Here is a 13,446-nt window from a genome sequence, read left to right as displayed (position 1 = left end):
AACACTCCCAAATATTTTCTTTATTTAATGCAAGATAGCTAAACTAATTCACCTGTTAACAGAAATAAGTTATTTCATTGTAATAAGTCCAAATTATGTCACAGTTGGACATAAGATTAGATAAAGGATGGATGGATCAGCAGAGGCCAAAGTAAAGAAACAGCATAGAGTCAGACATTAATATTTATCTCTAGATTTTTATGGATACAAATATTACCCAATACTGTCATTTAGAAAGGAAGCAATTTTCTCCCCTTATTCTTACAGCTTTCCCAAGCTTGGTGAGACCAAAGCAGTGGATGAATGGACAAAGTGGATAAAGACCTTTGTTCAGGCTCTTCTATAACTGTGCCATTGACGGTTCAGTCCAACTGATCTAGCTGATCTAGCAGGTGTGTTGGGCTTACAATAAAAATGGCTTGGGTATGGTTCCCATAAAGTAGGAGGGATACGGGGAACCAAGTTAAAATCAGCAATATTGAATTCACTCAGACAATGAGGGAAATAGAGAATAGAACTGTACAGACCAAATATGTTAATACCTATGTAATTTTATTTGAATATTGACATAAGTGATACCCCCCACCACCTTAAATACACACATATAAATGAAGTCTGCAATAACATCCTTTTGTCTTATTGACAAGTATTGCCATACTACTATATGACTGGATTTGTGGTGTTTCAGCTGTGAACAGTGTACTCTGTTAGAGTGTGTGTGTATGTGTGTGTTTGTAAGAGAGGGGGGTGGAGAGTGAGGAGAGAGAGAGAGAGATAGAGACAGAAATTCTGTGCATTACTAATTGGTACACAATTGCCCTCACTTATGGATGTCTGTTCCAATCCCATGCGCTCTGTTGTGTTCCTCTGTGAAGAGAATGGTGCAATGGTGCTTGGGATAATTCCTCAGAAAAGTGGAAAAATCTGGCTTCTTCTATCGTCATTTGCTCTCCTCTCCTCTGTATCTTCTCACTTATCCTGCACAAGCATTCTTACCTCTCTAATATTTCTTCTCCTAGACCTTACTTGGAGCAGAATTGCAACATGAGCCCAGGTTCTTGAAGATGGCGATTAGGTTCCCCTTCAAGCCTCTGAGCAACAAGCCTGCCTAGTAAAGTGGAGAAAACTTTATAGTGAGTGAGAGCATCCCTATGACCAGGCATGTCCCAGAATCCCTGAGCCTAGTCTTCAGAATCCTCTGGGCAGAAACATGGACTCGAGGGTCATTAAGTCTTAGTAAGTCTTTATTCCTCTTTACTGCATCTGCAGAGAAACATCTTAACTCCTTAGCTCAGGGGAGCAGATGTGTTATGAAAGGATGAGAAGGAAAATATCCTGAACAGAGAGGAACCTGTTTTGGGGATGATGTTAATTCTGCTTCCCTAAGGAGCCATGAAAGCATTGATTTTGTACCATTAAGTCTTCACAGTGTGACCATGAAACTGTTCTCAGCAACCTTTCTGTTTTAATATGTTTGTGTAAATCCTGATGTAGTTTCACAACTGTTACAATTGAGGCTTCAAAAGATGAAGGAGAAGACATCTCAAAAGACAAATTAGACTCTGTGGTACAACTCTGTTTATTGGCAGTGTGCATGCCTATAGATAATGGCAGCAACTTTCTTCCAACCCACCAAGATTCTCCTTCTCAGTCTATAACTAATGGTGAACGGATACAGTCTGTGAAGAGAGACTTGTATGTATTTCAGCTCTTTTGGCAGAAGGTGAAGAAAATTCTACCTTTTCCTTATAAAACTTATTATATTGTCTCTTCTAGCCAGAGCAGAAGTAGTGTTTCCTGAGAGGCTCCCTTCCTTAATGATGATAAAGTAGACCTGATAGTACTACCAGGACATGCTACAGAGCCTGGTTTTCCTGACTATAGTTAGAAATAGACTGAGGGGACTCATACAGTATTTGTCCTTTTGCAACTGGCATATTTTGCTTAGTATAATGCCCTAATGGCTCACCTGTGTTGTGGCATGTGACACAATATTCTTTTTTTTTTTAAGATTTCATAATACTCCATTTTATGTATATAGCATTTTTCATTTTCCATTCGTTGTCAATAGACATTTGGATTGTTTCCACTCTACCCCTTGTCTATTATAAATGATGCTTTCATGAACATAGGTGAAAATTTATCTTTAAGATCCTACTTTGAATTTTGTTTGAATATATATACAGAAGTGGGATTATTGAATCATATTCTAATTGTATTTTTAATTTTAGTAGTATCTCCTTACTGCTTGCTCTCTGTACTACCTACACCATTTTACATTCCCATCACCAGTGCACAAGGGCTCTCCATATGCTCAACACTTACATTCTTCTCTTTTGATAGTGGCCATTCTAGTGAGTATGAGTTGATGTCTTATTGTTTTGATTTGCATTTTCCTGATGATTAGTGAAGATAAGCATCTTTTCAAGTATTTATTGGCTATTCATATATCTTCTTTGGAGAATTTTCTATTCAAGTCATTTTTTCATTTTTATATTAGGTTTTATGAAATATTTAAAATAGTCAAATTGTAGAAAAGAAACAGCAGAAATGTGTTTAGCAAGGGCTGGAGAGAAGAGAAAAAGGGAATTATTAGTGTTTAGTGGGTGCAGAGTCTTAGTGTTACACGATAAAAAAATTCTAGAGTTTGGTTGCACAATAATGTAAATATACTTAACACTATTGAACTGTACACTTAAAAATGGTTAAGATTGTTAGCTTATTATGTGTTTTTTACCACAATAAAAAATGCAAGCAAAAAAAGGTGAAGAAAAAATAAAAACTTTTATAAACACACACACACACACACAAAGAAATCGACTGAGGAAAAAATGAGTACAAAGACAATTAGTTGGTATTTTTTGACTTCTAAATTCGGACTGTTTTGAGTTGTTAGCACAGAAACAGTAATGCTGTCTATGGTCCGAGAGAAATTCTGGTTTGATCTGCCACGTTCTTGTGTTCATTACTTCTCTTTTGATTAATGAGAAAGTAACTCCTTAGGTTCCTATTTCTCCCTCATTGTGTCCATCTTCCTTATTGTATCCATATTTATCTTCCCAAGTCAAGTCTGACTCTATCCAATTTCTGCTTAAAATTCCTCCCATGACCCATACATTCTCCATTGTGTACTGCAGACTTTATGTAATAAAGAGCAAACACCATTGTTGCCAAATTCCTTCACTCAATATCCAATCAACCTTTTATACTTTCATTGTACTACATGACTCCCAAACACACATCCTGTCTTTGATAATCAAAAGTCCTCCATATAAAATAACTACCTCTCATTTCTACTTTGCTTCAGCACTTTCTCAATTGTCCTATACTTCTTAATGATCTTTCATATGAATCAATCTGATAAAATCTTTGTCTTTTGTATTCTCAATATCAGTGTGTGCCACTATTATAACAGGCAAATTTTCTTTTGTGTTGGGTTTGTGTTTTTTCTCTTCCCTTATTTTATGGATTGATATTAGAGTGATGTTTAAGTCAACTTTATCCTTCAGTTCACCTAGTATAGTGCTTTGACTGTAAGAGGTGCTCCGGCATTATTGAATTACATTATTTTTAAAGCACAAAAATTCTAGTTCTGTTAGGGTCATAATATCAATAATCATATATCTCCTAACCGGTCACTGTATCTACCCCCTCCTATTCCCAAGATTATTTCACTGTGACTTCTGGAATCAATTTTTTTTATTAGCAGTGATATTATTTTTGGCCTTAAACCACTTCTGATATTCGGTTTCTCTTCCTTTTGAAACAGAATCCCAGTTGTTCTCTAAGGACATTACTTCTCCTGAAAAGTGTTGAGGGATTGGATGTATTTTCCCACAATTTTCACTATTTCCTTATGCCAAATAGTCTAAAGACCTAGAGACTTTTTGTCTTGGACTTTTGACAATTTGACTTTATAATGCCTCAGGGAGGATCTTCTTGAGTTGAATTTACTTGGGGGATTTTGAGCTTTTGGATCTGGATATCTGTATCTCTCTTCACATTTCGAAAGTTTTCAGCTGTTATTTTATTAAGCAGGTTTCCTTTGCCCTTTTCTTTCTCTTCTCCTTCTAGAATTCTCATAATATAAATATTTGTTTATTTAATGGTGTCCCATTTGTTTGGACAAACGGAGGCAAGATGGCGCAGTTCCGGGTTCTTCACCGTCAACTTTCCCGTGCCCGGGAAAGACACAGGTCGACTGCACAGGCGCAACCCGACCTCCGACGGAGAAGAACTGGAACCCGCCTAGCCATGGCTACCGCCCCGCCCCCGACGCGCCTATGTCCCACCCACTGCCCTCCCACTCCCGGGCCCAGGACATAAAAGCCACTCCCGGCAGGCACGCGGTGCAAACTTCCTTGGCCCCTCCTCGTACGCGGGACCCAGGAACCTCGCCCGAGAACGCCGGAGTGACTTCGTCAGTCTCCACTGCCGGAGATCAGTGAACCTCGCCCCCTCCTTCACATTGGCGTGTAAATAAAGTTTTTTTTTGCCTTGCCTACTTGCTTTTACTCTGGCATTTGCTCTGGGGGACGCATTAAAGCAAATCAGCTGGTGCCGAAACCCGGGAGGAGACCCCTCCTCAGGGCCCACCAAGGTCCGAGGAGCCTCCTCCTTCCACGCCCCAGATGGACCAGGACCTGGACATCACTTTCCCCACCTCCAAGTCTCCTAGGGGTGAGACACTTTTGCCTCTCTCTCATATTCCTTGGCCAGAAGTCCTGCACAGGCCCAAGGCTTTTTTTTCCGGTCACCAGGTGACCCAGGGAAGTTCCCAAAGGCAGAGACGTCTGCCCAAAGGAACTCCATTCCATTCCGTGGGAGACCCGTCCAGGACGGAGCTGTCTGCCTGGAGGTAATCTCCATTCCGTTCCGTGGGAGACCCGTCGAGGACGGAGATGTCCGCCTGGAGGTAATCTCCATTCCGGCTCCAGGAGCCTCTCACCAGTCTCTGGTGGCTCCAAAGGATGCTTTGTAGCCAGGTAGAGTTCGGCCTAGCCGTAACCCAAAACTGGAGAGCAAAACCCTCAGAGGCTCAAAGACAATAAAAGGGGCTTACTATAAATGCGGTAACCCAGGGCATTGGGCTAATAGATGTCCCCAGAGTCCCCAACCGCCTGAGCCAGTGCAGCCATGCTACAAGTGCGGAGTAGCTGGACACTGGGCTAAAAAGTGTCCTAACCCTCATCTGCCAACAACTCCTTGTCCAGCATGCCATGAAGAAGGGCACTGGAAGTCTGACTGCCCCACCCTGAAAACAGGCATGGCGCCTCAACGTGATGTCCCTTCTCAGGACCCTGGGAGCTCCTTCCAGCTCTTACATCTGGATGACGACTGAAGGTGCCGGGACTCAGGGACCCCCATCACTCTCGCCGAGCCGTGGGTAACTCTCCTGGTAGCGGGTAAGACAATTAATTTTTTAATCGACAGTGGGGCTACCTACTCTGTTTTGCCATCTTTCAAAGGGCCTAGACTTCCCTCCAATATTTCTGTTGTAGGAGTCAATGGCTCCCCGTCCAGCCTTCGAAAAACCCCACCCCTTAATTGCTGCCTGGCCAACAACTATTTTGCACACTCGTTCCTCATTATCCCCTCATGCCCCACTCCCCTACTGGGCCGAGATGTTTTAAGTCAACTGAAAGCCTGTATCTCCATCCCTACTAGCGCCCCCCACCCTACCCGCCATCTGCTTCTAGTATTGACTAACTCAAATGTCTCCAACAATCCTACTAACCCTTTCCCCAATTTCCCCATTCCTATCGACCCCCAAGTGTGGCACACCTCTACTCCTGTCATGGCAGACCATCATCCACCAATACTTACAAAACTTAAGAAACCATCTCAGTTTCCAGCCCGCCCACAGTTCTCTCTCTCTCCACAGCACTTACGAGGACTAAAACCAATCATTACCAGGTTACTCAGCCAACACATCCTCATCCCCATTCATTCTCCCTATAACACCCCAATCCTACCTGTAAAGAAAGCAGATGGAACTTTTCGGTTAGTGCAGGATCTTCGTCTTATCAACGAAGCTGTTTGTCCCACCCATCCGTTAGTTCCCAACCCCTATACCCTTCTTTCTCTCATTCCACCTAATACAACACACTTTACTGTACTGGATCTAAAAGATGCATTTTTCACTATTCCCCTGCACCCAGATTGTCAGTTTCTTTTTGCTTTTGCATGGGAAGACCCAGACACCCATACCTCCACCCAACTGACATGGACAGTGCTTCCCCAAGGGTTCCGAGACAGCCCCCATTTCTTTGGGCAGGCCTTAGCAAAAGACTTAGCCTCCTGTCCTCTTACCAAGAGTAAAATTCTCCAATATGTAGATGACCTTTTACTCTGTAGTCCCACGGGACAGGACTCTCTTTTAGACACTGCGATCCTCCTTAATCATCTAGGATCCAAAGGTTACCGAATATCCAAACACAAAGCTCAACTCGCACAACAATGTGTCATATATTTAGGTATTGAGATCACTCCTACGACATGCTCACTTACTACAGACTGCTTAACTCTAATACAAAATCTTTCTCCTCCTCAAGACGCTAAGGAAATTCAATCCTTCCTAGGCCTAGTAGGATTTTTCAGACACTGGGTTCCTAATTTTGGAATCTTGGCTAAGCCTCTATATGCAGCTGTCAAGGAGACTCCCCAAGGACCTTTGTCTAACCCAAAGTTAATCTATAAACATTTCACTCACCTGAAAAACTGCCTTCTCTCACATCCTACTTTCGCACTCCCAGACTTCCAACACCCCTTCCAGCTTTTCACAGATGAAAGACAAAAAGTTTCAGTGGGTCTTTTAGCCCAATCTATAGGCGCCACCTACCACCCCATGGCATATCTATCTAAACAATTAGACCCCACCGTACAAGGGTGGCAGCCCTGTCTTCTGGCCCTAGCAGCAGCAGCCTGTCTAACCCAAGAAGGAAAGAAACTCATTAGGGGTGGTAACCTAACAGTCTTCTCTACTCACTGCCTTCAAGATCTTATTGCCCACAGAAGTATTAGCCATCTAACCCCGTCCAGACTCCAACTCTTTCACCTCTTATTCATAGAAGACTCCACCATTGCCCTAGGAGTCTGTTCCTCTCTGAATCCAGCAACCCTACTTCCTGACCCTGTCAAGCAACCTAGTACTGAACACTCCTGTCCAGAACTTTTAGAAGCCCAACCATCTAGTCACTTACATTTACATGACCAGCCATTGGAAGGCTCACAGTTAACCCTATTTGTAGATGGCAGTTCTTTTATAAATTCTCTAGGAAACAGACAGGCAGGATACGCGGTAGTTACAACTTCTGCTGTCCTAGAAGCTAAGCCTTTACTACAAGGAACAACAACACAGCAGGCAGAACTTATCGCACTAACCAGGGCTCTCCTCCTATCCAGAGGAAAAACGGTAGACATATAAACAGACTCCAAGTATGCCTTCTTGATTGCACACACCCACTCTGTCATCTGGAAAGAGAGAGGGTTCCTAACCACCAGTGGTACCCCTATAGTCAACAAAAAACAGATACTCAAACTGCTAGACGCTTTATCAGCACCTTCCAGAGCAGCCATCATACACTGTAAAGGTCATCAGACTCCATCTAACTCGGTGGCGGCTGGCAATAACTTTGCTGACACCACTGCCAAGTCGGTAGCCGGATTCTCCACTCCCACGCTTCCCTCTATTTGTTTTCTCTCTCCTCAATATACCCCTACTTATACCCAAGAGGAAAAGACCAAACTATTACAAGATTCAACAGCCAAACTAGCTGCAGACAATTGGATTTACCTCAATAATAAATTAGTTATTCCTGAAACTCAACTCCACACCATTCTAAAAGACATACATAATTCCCTACACATAGAACCCAAAGCTTTATATAACCTCCTAAGCCCCCTCATTCACTGCCCCACACTCATGAAACACCTAATTATAATCAACCGACAGTGTTCCACATGTCCAAGTCAAACCCTCAAGGCGCATTGCGCAACCCCCATCCGAGCCATCAGCTCAGAGGGCACCAACCAGGCGAAGATTGGCAAATTGACTTTACCCACATGCCAAGGCATAAAAAATTCAAATATCTCTTAACCCTCATTGATACTTTTTCAGGATGGATAGAAGCCTATCCTACTACAGGAGAAACTGCCAATATAGTTGCCTCCATACTCACTGAACACATTATTCCTAGGTTTGGCCTCCCGCTCACTCTTCAGTCTGACAACGGCCCAGCATTCATCTCCAAGGTAGTCCAACAGGTGGCCCTCCTACACATCACCTGGAAACTCCACATCCCTTATAGACCTCAGTCTTCTGGTAAAGTAGAGAAGGCCAACGGGCTCATTAAGCAGCAACTCACCAAACTCTCCCTTGAGACTCGACAATCGTGGGTAACTCTCCTTCCCCTGGCCCTAACCCGGCTGCAAGCAGCCCCACGGAGTCCAACAGGCCTCAGTCCGTTTGAATTAGTTTACGGCTGGCCCCTCACCCTCCAGCAGTTACCCACCCTTTCTTCCTCGCTGGCAACTTATCTCCCATACCTCACCCTCTTGAGACAACTCCTGAGACAACATGCAGAACTAGCACACCCCTCTCCAACAGACACCTATAGCCCACATCTCTCTCTCAGCCCAGGAGACCAAGTATACTTAAAAGATATCCAAGCCAAAGATCTTCAGCCTAGGTGGAAAGGCCCCTATACTGTCCTCCTATCCACATACACAGCAGCCAAACTTCTAGGACACACGCACTGGGTCCATATATCACAATTTAAAAAGGCCCCCACAGAAGACAATCAGTGGACATCTACTAGACTTACCCCTACCCGTCTCAAATTCACCAAACTCTCCCAACCACCACATGTTCCCTGACCCCTTGCACTTATCCCGATTTCTTGCCATACTCTATATAAACATAACAGAATTCCAATATCTTACCCCAGATCCCTACTTGCCTCCAGATAATAGCCCATCACAGTGGTTCTCCCACTTACCTTTATAGAACATCTTCAGTGACAAGGTGTACCCTGTGATTACACTGAAGATGAAGTACTATTTCATACTTATATTACTATCTTTTTCTTGCATTTCAATCTCTATTACTAACCCAACTTTCATATGGAGATTCTCTATAGTTGAAACTTGGTCACACAAAAATAAAGAGCACTCACAGCTACAAGGCACTGCTGACTGCCCCCCTTCAGGCTGCCAACCCCATGTTACTATAAATTTCACCCTATCGTGTTGCAATGCGGCCGGAGCTAAGGCTCTCTGCTTCCTGCACGATCAGACACATTACAATTCTAAGACTTACTGAAAACAAAAGAACCTAGGATGCCCTTATATTTATTGTAAGATCCATTATGCAACCTTGAGACAGAAGAAACCCACTGCTCTCTTCACCATTGCAAATCAACAAACCCCCCTTCAATACCAATTAAATATCAAAGACCCATGGGACCCCCGATGGGCAGACAGAGTCAAAGGTGAACTCTACACAGGCTACACAATCCTTAGTTCATATCCCATGGCTACTCTCTTGATAAAAAGAACACTTGTCCAGCAAAAAGCCCTTCCTCAAAACATACAAGCCCTGCAGAATTTAACCTTAGCCATACAAGCACAAGAACAGGCCTTACAAGATCAATTACACTCCTCCAATAAGGACCCCTTCTCATGGTTAAAACTAGTCTGTCAAGGGTTAAACCTAACATGGGCAGCCAACCTAACAAATCTCTCCCACTGTTTCCTCTGTGCGGCCCTTGAAAGAGCCCCCTTAGTGGCATTCCCCTTACCTACTGCTTTCAGGGCTGCAACTAACTCCATAGGCACCTCCCAGAAACCGTTCTTACTCCAAGCCCCACTATACCAAAGCTCAGAAAGTCCAATCCTTCCTTTCTGCTACTCTACCCCAAACACCTCCTGGTGTAACTATACCCAGCCACCCGCTAAGACCCAGATGGCTCCCATCGGAGGTTATTTCTGGTGCAACAAAACCCTCTTCACGGTCCTTAATCACACATCCATTGGTCAATCCCTTTGTGTCCCAGCGTCCCTAGTACCTAGTTTAACCTTATATATCAAAGCAGAAGTAGCTGAACTCGTCATACAATTTAACCCTCCTCCTAATGATCTCCAAAAACGGGCTGTCTTCCTTCCCCTAGTCATCGGAGTCTCCCTGGCTGCCTCCTTAGTGGCGTCAGGGCTTGGAACTGGGGCACTTGCCCACTCGGTACAGTCTACCCAATCTCTAGCAGCTCAAATCCGAGAGGCCATAGAGGCTTCAGCTGAAAGCCTGGCCTCTCTGCAGCGTCAAATTACCTCAGTGGCCCAGGTAGCAGCACAAAATAGGCGAGCATTAGATTTACTTACTGCCGAAAAATGAGGAACATGTCTCTTCTTCGGAGAAGAATGCTGCTATTATGTAAATGAGTCAGGCCTAATAGACACTAACATCCAAACCCTAAACAGGATTAAAGCAGAATTAAACACCTACAATATCCCCTTCACCCCCGGACCACCGGTATGGCTGCTACCCGTAATACAGCAGATGCTCCCGTTCCTAATTCCCATACTAATCCTCTGTTTTGTCTTATGTCTCGCTCCTGTTTTAATCAAATTTCTCCAAGCCAAAGTTCAAGAGATCACGTGCGTCACCTTCAACCAGATGCTTCTTCATCCGTACGTCCAAATACCAACCATAGACCCCAACCTTAATGACGTCCCTTAACAGCAGGAAGTAGCAAGACAGACCACAGTGCCCTTATCACTATTATCAATAAAAGGTTGGACTGTTTGGACAAACGGAGGCAAGATGGCGCAGTTCCGGGTTCTTCACCGTCAACTTTCCCACGCCTGGGAAAGACACGGGTCGACTGCGCAGGCGCAACCCGACCTCCGATGGAGAAGAACCGGAACCCGCCTAGCCACGCCTACCGCCCCGCCCCCGACCCGCCTATGTCCCGCCCACTGCCCTCCCACTCTCGGGCCCAGGACATAAAAGCCGCTCCCGGCGGGCACGCGGTGCAAACTTCCTTGGCCCCTCCTCGTATGCGGGACCCAGGAACCTCGTCCAAGAATGCCGGTGCGAACTTCCTTGGCCCCTCCTCGTACGCGGGACCCAGGAACCTCGCCCGAGAATGCCGGTGCGAACTTCCTTGGCCCCTGCTCCTGTGCGGACCTAGGAACCTCGCCTGAGAACTCCAGAGTAACTTCGTCGGCCTCCTCCGCCAGAGACCGGTGAACCTCGCTCCCTCCTTCACATTGGCTTGTAAATAAAGTTTTTTTTTGCCTTGCCTACTTGCCTTTTCTCTGGCATTTGCTCTGAGGGTCGCATTAAAGCAAATCACCTTTAAGGGACACCATTATTTCTGTACTTTTCTTTAATCCTTCTTTTGTTTTTCTCTGACTTATTTCAAACAACCTGTCAACAGATTCTTTCTTCTGCTTGACTAAGTCTGTTATTGAATCTCTCTATTGTAATTTGAAAACTTATTCACTAAATTCTTCAGCTACAGGATTTCTATTTGATTTTTATGATTTTTATCTTCTGTTGAATTTCTCATTTGTTTTATGAATTATTTTCCTGATTTTATTGAATTATCTATGCTGTATTTTCTTGTATTTTTCTGAGTCTTCTCAGCATCATTGTTTTTATTTTTATTTTTTGGCAATTTGTTGATTTTCTTTTTACTGGAGTCCATTGCTACAGTGTTTTTTTCCTTTGGTGGTATCATATTTCTTTGCCTTTTCACGCTTCTTGTGTCTCTGTATTGATGCCTGTGTATCTGGTGCAACACTTATCTCCAAACTTTCCAAAGTGGTTTTTGTAGAGGACAACTATCACCTGCAGTTGGATTTTAGTGTGCCAGTTGGGAAGAGTGTGGTGACTCTGTTTCCAAATAGGTGTAGTATAGTCTCTGTGCAGCTTCCTGAGCTGAGTTTAATATGTCAGCAATAATTGCAGGTGCCTCAGTGGCTAAGACTGTAGAAGTTTGTAGTAGCACAGCAGTAGTGGTGGTACAGTTTGTTTATGTCCTTAGTGTTAAGCTTTTGGGGTCCTCCTATTTTTAATTTTTCCCACAATGAGGGGACTGAGCTGACAGTATCCCTCTGATTTGACATGACCAGTAAGCTGCTGCAGTAGTGCTGGGCTGGAATTGCAGTGGCTCAGAGTGGCTGTGGAGCCAGGGTTCAAGGCTCAGGGTCTCACAAACTAGCGCTCTCCTTCAGTTACTTTCATTAAAATGTAGTTGTTTATTCATTGTTCTGGCTATCTGTGTGAGGCAACAAAGAGCTGGAACATTTTGGTAGTCCATCTTGCTCACGTTATCAAGATTAACCCCTTGAGAGGATATTAACTATCACATTGTAGGGCAGTGGTTTTTGGTATATAATTGATTTACATTTGCTATTCATTTGATTTTGCTTCATTTATTAAAAAGCCTATGAATTTTCCAGTATTTTGTGGTGCCGTTTGTCATAAATTATACATTTATACATGTGTATTTTTGTGTTTGGACTATGTTGTCCTGCTTGTTGTCTGTCCTTGTACAAGTATTTCACAATTTTCATAAGTGATGTTATAAAATAAATTATGGAATATAGTAATATAAATTGTAAAGTTTGTTCTTCAGGATTGTCAAGCCAATTTCTTTTAAAATATATAGGCCAGGTATGGTGACTCATGCCTGTCATCCCAGCACTTTGGGAGGCCGAGGTGGGTGGATCATGAGGTCAGGAGATTGAGACCATCCTGGCTAACACGGTGAAACCCCATCTCTACTAAAAATACAAAAAATTAGCTGGGCGAGGTGGCGGGCACCTGTAGTCCCAGCTACTCAGGAGGCTGAGGCAGGAGAAGGGCATGAACCCAGGAGGTGGAGCTTGCAGTGAACCGAGATGACACCACTGCACTCCAGCCTGGGCAACAGAGTGAGACTCCATCTCAAAAAAAAAAAAAAAAAAAGAGAGAAATATATATAAAAACTGTGAAAACAAAAACAAGAGGACAAATAAGCAAACAAGTTCATTGAAGTATTTATTGCATTGAATATATAGTTCAATTACAGAGAATGTTTTCAAAAGGTTACTGATTATTCCAAATCGTGAACTAGGTATATCTTGTCATGTATTTATGTATTTAAAAAGTTCCTTTGCAGGATTATTATGCTTTCATTTAGAAGTTTTGCATATCAATTTGTTAGAGTTAGGTCAAAGCATCTGATGTTTTGTGATGCCATTTAAAAATATATAATTTTCTTTTCTTTTTATTATACTTTAAGTTCTAGGGTACATGTGCATAACGTGCAGGTTTGTTACATATGTATACTTGTGCCATGTTGGTGTGCTGCACCCATCAACTCGTCAGCACCCATCAAGTCATCATTTACATCATGTATAACTCCTCAATGCAATCCCTTAATTTATCAATTTTTTACT

The sequence above is a fragment of the Trachypithecus francoisi genome, unplaced genomic scaffold, assembly GCF_009764315.1.
Source record: "Trachypithecus francoisi isolate TF-2019V2 unplaced genomic scaffold, Tfra_2.0 Lachesis_group8, whole genome shotgun sequence".
Classification (NCBI taxonomy): domain Eukaryota; kingdom Metazoa; phylum Chordata; class Mammalia; order Primates; family Cercopithecidae; genus Trachypithecus; species Trachypithecus francoisi.
Note: the sequence above shows the minus strand (reverse complement) of the source record.